This window comes from Rattus norvegicus, chromosome 3 (assembly GCF_036323735.1).
Source record: "Rattus norvegicus strain BN/NHsdMcwi chromosome 3, GRCr8, whole genome shotgun sequence".
NCBI lineage: Eukaryota > Metazoa > Chordata > Mammalia > Rodentia > Muridae > Rattus > Rattus norvegicus.
The window spans coordinates 112,361,526-112,371,883 of record NC_086021.1 but is presented as its reverse complement, the minus strand read 5'-3'; positions in this window follow the sequence as shown (position 1 = coordinate 112,371,883).

Here is a 10,358-nt window from a genome sequence, read left to right as displayed (position 1 = left end):
CAACACGCAATCCAGAAGTGGCTGCATGAATGGGCAGGGTGGGCCAAAGGCCTGCTGTATGCACACCGTGAGCGACCCTGTGGAGAGGCTTTGACCAGCCAGTCTACAGTATCTCAGAGAGCTAGCTCACCTGAGAAAGGTTAAAAGACAAGATTCAATAGACACTGTATTCGTATATGGCCAGATAGGTCCCAGTGCCCTTGGGTGTTCCCTCCTGGCCACATTGAGGAAGTCGGGCTGTCCTTTCCCACTTTAGCCTCCACCAGTTCCTTGTTGGACTGACCCTAGGTCTGGTACAGATAAAGTTTGGTTGACTCGATCATCTCCTTTAAAAAGCTGCTATTGTTTTCTGCCCTGCTGGAATTTCTACACGAGGTGCAGCAAAGTCAAGCTTCTGGGTGTCCTTGGAGAGGAAAAAGGCCACACAATGCCTTTGGGCAGACAAGAGAGCACCCAGGTAGGAAGCGCCACTGAATTCAACAGGGAAAGCCATGTGGTTTCCAGCAAAGCCCCAGATGGGGGCATCCCATGAGAGCACCCTCCTCATCTAGGGCTGCCAATTCAACATCTGCGCCCAACATATTGGCCTGTGAATATTTCAGACCCACACTCTCAAATCCAGATGTGTTTGTGTCATGAACTCTATATTCTGCTAGAAATTACTGAGGTCTACAAAAGGAAATTAAGCATTCACTCAGGCAGAAACAGACCAGTGACCTAAAATGTTCTGTGCATGTCTCAGGTCTGGGGTGCTGACATTTAGAAACACTGAATACCAGTTTCCACCCATTTCCTGGCCACCATATCTTCACCAGAAGTCATATGCAAAGGGGCTGCTGTTTAATTTCAAATTTAGTGCCCTGTGGAAGGATTCTGAATATGGAAGTCATCCTTCGTACCGTGGCCTTTAGATTGTTAAATACTTTGGAAGCATCCTGGTTTCTGAGGATTGCCTTTCTAGTATTAGAGAAATTACTGATGGGTGACTCAGGTGCAGTGCAACCTCACCTAGATACACAGGAAGTCTACCTGGGGAGGGAGGTGGTGCTTCAAAAACACCAGTAACACAGTCCCTGTTGGAACAGCTGGAGATGGGGCAACATTAAAGTTTTTTTTTCCAAGTTCCCCAGTTGATTCTAAATCAATACGTATTGAGATCCTCTAGTATAGTCAGAGCAACATCTATAACATCTACTCCCAGTTTGCTTTAAGACCATCTAAATGTCTAAATGTGAGTGGAAGGTGGGTTGCAGAGAGGAAGAGGTCGAGTCTCTAGTCTTACCTCAACTGTTTCCAAGTCAGGTCTCAGATCTCTTCATGATCTACTACTATGATAACACAGAAGACATGTGTTTACTTTTTAGAATAGCTTGTTTATTCATTCTTTGACAATTTCACACATATATACAATGTATCTTGTTCATCCCCCTTCCCACTCATCACCAACACTCACTCCCCAGTCTATCCCCTTCCCACCTTTATGCCTCTCTTTGTCTTTTTTATAGTCTACTGGGTACAGTTAGCGCTCTGCTTGGAGGTTGGCTGCCCAGTTGGCTTGACCTTGACATGCAAAGCACAGCTACAAGGAGCTAATGAGTGTGCATTGCACCAGCACTCCTCCCCATCCTCCACCCCTCCTCCACAATGGCCCCTGAGCCTCCTGTATGCATGGGGAGGGTGAGTGGTTGATATAGATGTCCCGTTTGTTGCCCAGCACTAAATGGTCACTTATTCTCAGCACTTTGAGAAGTTAGGAGTCTCTTTGCTGCTGTCCACTACAGAACAGGACTTCTCTGACCAAGGTTGGGAGTGGCGCTGAATTTTGTTATAAACATAACTATTTAGAAGACAGTTCAACATGTTTCCTTAGCAAAAACAAGACAAGAAACAAACAAAAGAAAAGTAGCAGGTTCCCCTCTAGGGCCCATGACTCCCTGAACTTTTGACTAGGTTTAAATATGAAGCATGAATTCCCTACATTGCAGGTCCAAGCAGAAAGTGATTGTAACACCCATAGCCTTGCAACCACTACAGCACATCTTGTCTAGCAGGTCAGTACTGTATCATTCGTAGCCCAATGTCTTCTCTCTCCAAGCAGCCTGAACAGTACCTTATAGCTTTATAAAAGCCAGCCAACAGAGGGAAAGTTGGTGGGTCGATTCCCTCTTGATTTCTCTATGTTCTGAAGTATGTTCACCTCAGAAGCAGCTTCTCAACATCTAGCTACGACAACCAAGAGAATTAGGAGCAGCCTGTGCTGTTTTGAAGGTCTCTGGTCTTGTTTGCCTGATAAACAAGAAGGTATTCCATATCTGTCACTGAGGTTTTCATTTAATAACTCATGTCTTCTGCAGCAAACTGTCTATCCATGCATAATACTTGTGCTAAAACGTCTTCTTTTTAAGAGATTGCATTTTAAAAAACCAACTTACACAGAAGTAGGTTTTTAATATTCATAGCTTCTGTCGACACCTCCATTCCATCTTTACTCTGTTCCCCCAGCCCCATCCCAACGTAAACCTTTAAACGTGAGGTATTTAGTCTGAGGAGATTCTTTTCTCATCTGCCATTGAGGGCAATGATACCTAACTGGGCAGCATGCTAGTGTTAATTTTAAAATGCTGGCAAATGCTAGGGATCGCATAGTGCCTGGAACATAGTAGGCATTTGGCGAGTCCTTCATATATATTGTGGTTATATTTCAAAATATACACAATCTCTCTCTCTCTCTCTCTCTCTCTCTCTCACACACACACACACACACACACACACTCACATGCGCAAAAGAAGATAAGAAACAAGACAATAGTAATATAGACCAATACAACAACACTGGTAAGAGCAATTATGATTTTTCCCTATTTTTCTCTTTCTTCATTTAGTATATGAATTTATTATATTAATGGCATAAAATATGAAAAAGGTATGGCAAAAAGCTTGGGAGGAAAGCTAACCCTGAAGCCTGGCCTTCTTTCTGTCTGTTGATTTTGTAATGAGAAGGCATTCATTCCACACTAGAAAAAAAAATCCTGTGTTTTGATTTGGGTCCAGTTCTCCACAGCCCTCTCTACCCACCTTGTGTGGCTTCAGCTGTTGCTTACCCCCAGATTCCTAATGCAAAACCACGTCCCATTTTTGTGTGTTAGGGAAAGATGTAATTTGAATACCTCCTTTAAAAGGATTTGCTTAACCATACTGTCAACGGCAGACAGGCACTACCACTGCAAATAGGAATTGATAATGTTTATCTTCACTGTCAGTTTGATTGGATTAAAAAATGCCCAGGGCATGGATGATGGACACCTTTGGGAGTTAACAGAGGAGGAGCCTCCTGAAGGCCTGTGGTGACTCCAGCTTTTGAGCTGGACTTAAGAAGCATGCCGGGGGAGTGGTTGCTAGGGAATCAGAGAGACCAGCATTCTCTTCTCTCTGCTTCCTGGTTTGCTGAGATGTGAGCACGCAGGCAGCCTCGTTCTCTTGTCGCCACATGTGGGAGCCGTTCCTGCCTTCAGGCCGGCTCTGCCACCATGCTTCTTCCCTCAAACTGTGACCCAAACTATAAACTTTCATCCCTAAAGTTGCTTCTTGTCAGATATTTAGTTACAGAAGCTTTAAAAATAATTAATACTCTGGCCATATGTGAAAATTACTTTGTAAGGACAAATAGGAAGTGAGGGCTTTTATGTTCTCAGCCTGCATTTTCAGTTCCAAAATGAGTCTAACTTGGGCTAGAGGGCTTTAAAGACACGTGGACATTTTCACCTGACTAAAAAAAGGCTTCTGGGAAAATTAGGAATGCAATGACTTCTCACTACATGATTCAGGCTGTCTCTTAAGGCTGGATAGCGGTAAACCGACCATTCCCACCGTTGGAAGCCTGTGCCCCACATTCTAGAAGCAGAGCCAGAGATGAAAGGATGGTCTGTTTCCTGGAAAAGATAGCAGAGTTTTGGGAAGAGCAAAGAGAGGCCCAAGTCCAACTCCTCCAACCCAGCTCGTGCTGGTCATGCACGCTGGGTGCTGTCTGCAGGCAGAAGCCTGTGGAAGCCCCCAGTGGAAGAGCGGCTGCAGCCTCTGCCTCTGCTGTGATGACCAGAAAAGCTGAAATCACACAAGCCACAAGCAGCCGCTGCTGGCAGACCTCAGCCCTGCCTGATTTGCTGCACTAAATATTATCCCCGATGTCCCCCACAAAGTGAGCTGTTATCGTATCACAACTTGGTAAATATTATGATAAGTTGTGGGCTCTCGTGACCACGAAAGTAACTTTTTCATTTATGAGAAGGGTGGCCAGAAAAAATCACAGTGGCGAGAGCCCGAAAGCAATTACCTCCTTGTTATTTGGCAGTTTGGCCAGATGTCAAGGGAGTTTATAGCCAAACCAGCACTTTGTTTTGTACTTTGGGTGTTTTGTCCCCCAAAGTAATCCAAAAATTAATGTACCAGAAGAAAATAATATGTTTGTATAGTATGTTGTGAGAGCTGAGGCTGATTCTGGAGGGAATAGCATGGGAATTATTCCCCTATCAATAGGGAGAAGTGGTGTGTTTTTAAATGGGAGTTGGTGTATCTCTCTTTGGTCAGTGATAACACTAAAATAGCAGAAAGCTCAAAAAGAGAAAGAACTCCCTCCCCTCTCTCTAATATGTGTAGGTATATAGATGATAAATATTTATAACAAAACTAACCTGCTGGCACCAACAAGTTAAAGTACTCTAAAAAGTTTCAAATCAACAAATAAACAAACATAAACGTCATAGTAGAATTAAACTCTTTCCCTTGTTCCCAGAGCAGCCTTCTGTTGTGTACTTAAATAAACCCTCTGAGATACAGGGAAGGGTTTTACATGTCCAAGCCCATTTTAATGAAGCCTGAGCCCAGTAGGGAAGAATTTGCTGGGTAGTTCTGAAACCACCCAGGACAGTCATTCTGGAACCTGTGGGATTCTGTCCACCTAACCGTGGTGGCTTGAACAAGCAGGCCCAAAGGCATTGATATTTTAGCAAAAGTCGGACAGCTTTTCTCACATAGGATTTGGTAACGTGTCTAGAGTTTGTCATATGCATTTGCTGTGTCAAGCTCCAATGACTTTGTTTGTGATCTTAGAAGTCTAACTGCTTCTTCAGAAATGAGGGCAGTCAGCAAATGCACAAGGTCGGGTACAGAGGTGGCCGTGCCAGTCCATTGGTTTCTCTCAGTAAGAGGAAGGAAAGGAGCCAGATCTCAGAGAGAGACTTCATCATATTCTACTGCTGTCACAGTGGGTAGATGTAAAAGTATTAACACTGAAAAGTGTTCACCAAGTGCTGTGGTGACAGTAGAGATGGCCAACCCAGTCTTTGCTTTCTTGGAGTTTACTAGGAGCTAACTGACACAAGGAAGCATAGACTCACTGAAAAGCCTACTACTTGGAAAGCCTCTAGTTCAGTGGTTCTCAATCTTCCCAGTGCTGTGACTCTCTAATACAGTTTCTCATGGCATGGTGACCCCCAACCATCAAATTATTTTCGTTGTTACTTCATACATGTAAATTTGCTACTGTTATGAATCATAATGTAAATATCTGTGTTTTCCTATGGTCTGAGGAGATCCCTATATACCGTTGTTGGATCCCCAAAGGATTTGAGACACAGGTTAATCACTGCCACTCTGACAATTTGTGCAGAGCCCTGAACAAAATTACGCTGCATTTATTATGTACTGTTTTGGTTTGAGTATAAGCTGCCCCCGACATGCTCATGTGTCTAAACACTTGATCCCTAACTGGTAGTGCTCTTTTGAGAGGGGATTGTAGGACCCAGATAGTAGACACAGGGATGAGCCTTAACTTTGTAACTTGGCTCTGCCTCCAGTATTATCTGTTTTCTAGTCAGCCATGATATAACTGAGCCAAGATGCCTTGTCAACACAGAATAGACCACAATACCGTGCCAGCCCCTCCCATGATGGACTGTTTTCAGGAACCATGCACTACAATAAATCCTTATTCTCTCAAGTTGCTCCATCAGTTATTCTATCACAGTGATGAGGTATCCTTCCATCTTCATAAAGCCACTGAAGGGAAATTGTTTCCATTTCATAGGTGAAGAAACTGAGGCCTACAATGTTCAAGTAAGTTGCCTAATGTTACAGGCTTACAAATCCCGAAGCTTGCCATCCACTCTCACTGTTGTCTCTCTTTGCCAGTGTTCACACTATTTCACACAGGACTTGGAGCCTCATCCATCCAACGACTGCAGAAAGCAGAGTCCCTGTCAATCTTCAGTGTGTGCGAGGACGTACCCACCTGTGGTATCTGGCCAGTGAGGTTTTCCCCTTGGATTGAATGAATTGCTGTAGCAATTAAGGTGCATGCATCTCTGTGTTCCCTGGAATGTAGATATTACAAACCTTTGGTAGTTTTAAAGCGAGGCAGCAAAAACCATCCACAATGAGGTCACTTCAGGAGGAAGCAAAAATATATTGGCAAGGAGTAAACTATGACTTGTCATAGACATGCACACTATTTTTTCTAAATCCATGTTTTCCCTTGTCAACCAGGAGTGAGCATAAAATCTTTTGTAACATTCATTTTTGGAGATTCGCTGGCAATATTATTATGATAAATACTCCCATGTCGTTAAGGAATAATATCCAGACGCTGAGGAGGAGATGTATAAAGATACTTGCTTACAGGATGTTGGCTCATGTAAAATTATTTTCTGGATTAAATTCTTAAATCCCATTAATAATTTAAAACCAAGTCTGGTGTTAGAGTTTATTTGGTAAAGTGCTTTGATACCCAGGACCCACATAAGAAAGCCAGGCATGGCAACGCTCACTTGGAATCCCCTGTACAGACATACAGATATACAGACAGACAGATATCCATGGAGCTCGTTGCCTGGCCATCTTGATCTTCCTGGTGAGTTTCCAGCCTGCAAGTGATCCTGTCTCAAAAACAGAAAAGGTGTCTGAGGAACAATATCTGAAGCCGACCCCTGGCCTCCACATGCACTCATGTGTACCCATCATACATGAACAAAGCTTTCCAGATTTATTTTTACTTTTGTGTATGTGTCAGTATGGATATATATGCCTGTAGAGGTCAGAAGCAGGCATCAGATCCCCTGGAGCTGGAGTTAGAGGTGGTTGTGATCCATTGAGTGTGGGAACTGATTTTGGATGCTCTGAGAGCAGTGATTGTTCTTAACTGCCAAGCCATCATCATCTCAGCACCCCTCCCCCAAGAATGCTAAGTGCTAAGTACTTGGGCATTCATTAGAATACCTGCAGCTCCCCTCCCCATTTATTATGACCTGGTGGTTGGGGCATTGACCTCAGACCAAGGGTGGTCTCTAAGAAGTCCAGATCTATAGTCAGGGAACTCTTTCTTCTAGTTCTAGGAATTAGCAACTTGGTTCTTACGGGGTGAGAACACAGTGTTCCCCTGGCTACAGCAACTGGTTTGGAATTCGCCTGCAGTCTCACAGGACCAGTGAGTTGGGTGGAGAGTCAGAGGGACTTCTTGGGAATGTTTTCTTATTCCTAAGGGAGAAGCAGAGGACGAGCCCCTCTCTGTCTTAGGACATTTGCTACTTGGGATGCAAACCCCAGGACAATTACAGGGACACCAATCCTTACCCCTAGAGACACTGATGTTCAGAGTTAGATTTGGAAATAGTATCTGCATACAGAGTAGTGGTATATTACTGTAGGCCACCTGGAGCTTGCCCAACTACTGGGTGCTTTTATGCATGCCAGCACACTTTCTTATTATATACGTTGTCATAGTGGGCACCTACGCTATAACCAGAGTGTCCTGATTATGGCACTGGCCATATCAACTCCCTTGGCATAATTTAAGCTTAACAATAATAATATCACAAAAAATATACCTAAGATCATCACTAGTCATTTAACTCCATGGATAAGAAACTACAGCTTAAATAAAAAAGGGTCAGAATTTCTCTCCCTCATTCTCTAAGCAGCCTTCTGCTGTATTCGTAATTAAACCCACTGGAATATACAGGTGTTTTCAGCATCCAAGTCCATCTGAAAGTTCCTGCTAGCCCAAGATCAGTGGAGAAGAATTTACTGGGCAGCTCTGAAAATGGCCCAGGGCACACTTCTATCTAGAACCCACAGGAACCCAGTTCCTTGAACAGGATCTTCCTTCTCCCTAACTGTGACCTTTTAATCAATAGGTTAATAAATGAAGTAGATAGTATTCAAAGGAAACACAAATTGGACAATGACTATTTTTTAAAGCGTTCGATATCCTGTCATCAGGGAAATGTAATTAAAATACTTTGAGATACCACCCCACCCGAGTCAGATTGGCATCAAGAAATCTGACAATAAAAGTTGGAGAAAGCATGGAGGGGGGAGGGCATTTATTGCTCATAGGAGTGAACATTAAAGCCATCATGAACATCAGTGTGGTGGTTTCTCAAAACCTTTAAACTAGAACTACATAGGCCCAAGACATATGCTCACAGAACTCCATATCCTGCCACAGGGATATTTGTATATTCTCAGTCATTACTGCTTTAGTCACTCTAACAAGGAAATGGAACCCACCTAGATGTCCCTCAGCAGACAAAGGATAAAGAAAGTGTGGTGCATATTCACAGTGGAGCTCTAGTCAAGGATACCATAACTTTGGCTCTCACTTGGTGTCAGTGGCTGGCTTAAGTATTCACAGGACAGTTCTGAGTGGCGTACTCCACCAAGGAAGGGAGGACGGGAACAGGTCCCCAGGGCTGGAAACATGCAGAAGTATTTCCCCCACAACATTCTACGGTTTCACAGCTCTGAACATTGTCAGAGTTTGGAGTGTTGTCACAGGCAGCCCATGAGAGAATTCCTCCTTTTAGAACTGAGGAATTCTCACCAGCCTGGGCTGGCTTGGGTACAGGCCTCTCCCAGCTGGTCCTGTTGGGGGAAATCCCAGCTCCTAGAATGTTGGAACTGCTTGGGAGAGACAAGAATCTCTGAGGCACAGAGATGCTGTCCTTGAAACGTGCAACTCTGTCATAGCAATCTGTTTTAAGAAAGATGGAGCTCCCAAATCTTCCAGCTCTCATCATAGAGGAGGCTGCTGAAAACAAGGGGTGTGTGTGTGTGTGTGTGTGTGTGTGTGTGTGTGTGTGTGTGTGTGTGTGTGTTGGGGCAAGCTCAACAAGAAGAACCTCCCAGATCACCTGGCCACTGAATAGGAATGCTCTGTTAAACAATAGAGGCAGGAGGGTTCTCTGGTAAGAAAGAATGAGGTGATGAGCAAGGGAAAGGCTGGCAAAAACAAACGCCAGTCCCTTGGGTGTAATAGATCTCCCAGACATTCCACTCTAAAGAAAGCTTAATTAAATTTAATGGATAAACCTCTCTCCATGCTAGGAGGCATTTTAATGTGGTATTTCAGCTCAGGGTGAACAAAAATCAGTCTTTCTTGCCTCACTGCTCTCTTTGAAATGAAACAAACTTCCCAATTGGCATCATAATGGTGGCCCAGCATTCTTATATCTGCCAAAAGCCCCTCAAGACACCTGAGAGGGATACCACACAACCCCTGAGCTGAACAAGTCAGAGGGGAGCTCCGAATGAGAGGGACATTGGTATCTTGACCATCTTGGCGCTTTCAGGTGTCTAGCCTAGGGTCTGGCGTGAATGTTATTTGGTGCACAAACAGAAAGAAGAAAGTAGAGACAGAAATAGAGAAGGAAAGAGTGAAGAAAAGCTTAGTTCATTGGCTAAGAAAAACTATAGGTAGAGAATGTCATGTCTCGGGTAGAGAACAGGCAAGTGAGAAGGTGTGCTGAGGAGAGGACGGTGCTGGGGAGCTGCAGGCAGTGCTCCCATGCTGGCCCTGCAATACTTCTCCCATCCCCCATCTATGCTCCTCTTCGGTCCTCTGTCATCCTGAGACTCAGGAGGCTTTACTCTCAGGTGAGTCTACTTAATTGGGGTTAATCCCAGTCTCTTGCCACAGATAGATTCAAGAGTAATCACACGAGCTGATTGAGTTCACAGAATGCAAAGACAGTTTGCTAGCAAGACCTGGGGTAATCCCTGAAGTGACTGACTTCCTTATTTTAAAGTCTGGACGCACTGCATTTATCTGTGACTAGTCGGTGATGGATTCGTTGACCAAACTTCAACTCATGTATGTTGGTGCTCATGAGAAGAAAAGGTAAAAGAGTTCACCTAGCTCTGCTTCTGGCTGTGCGACTGTGAGCTAAAAGAGGGGGTTGCAAACGAGTCTCATCTCAAACAGCTCTCACAGACCTTTTGGGAAGATGAAGTAAACAGCACTAATAAAGGCAGGGCTGTTACCTCCATCTGAGCCAATCTGCACTCCCTTCTGTGACCCTGTCTGC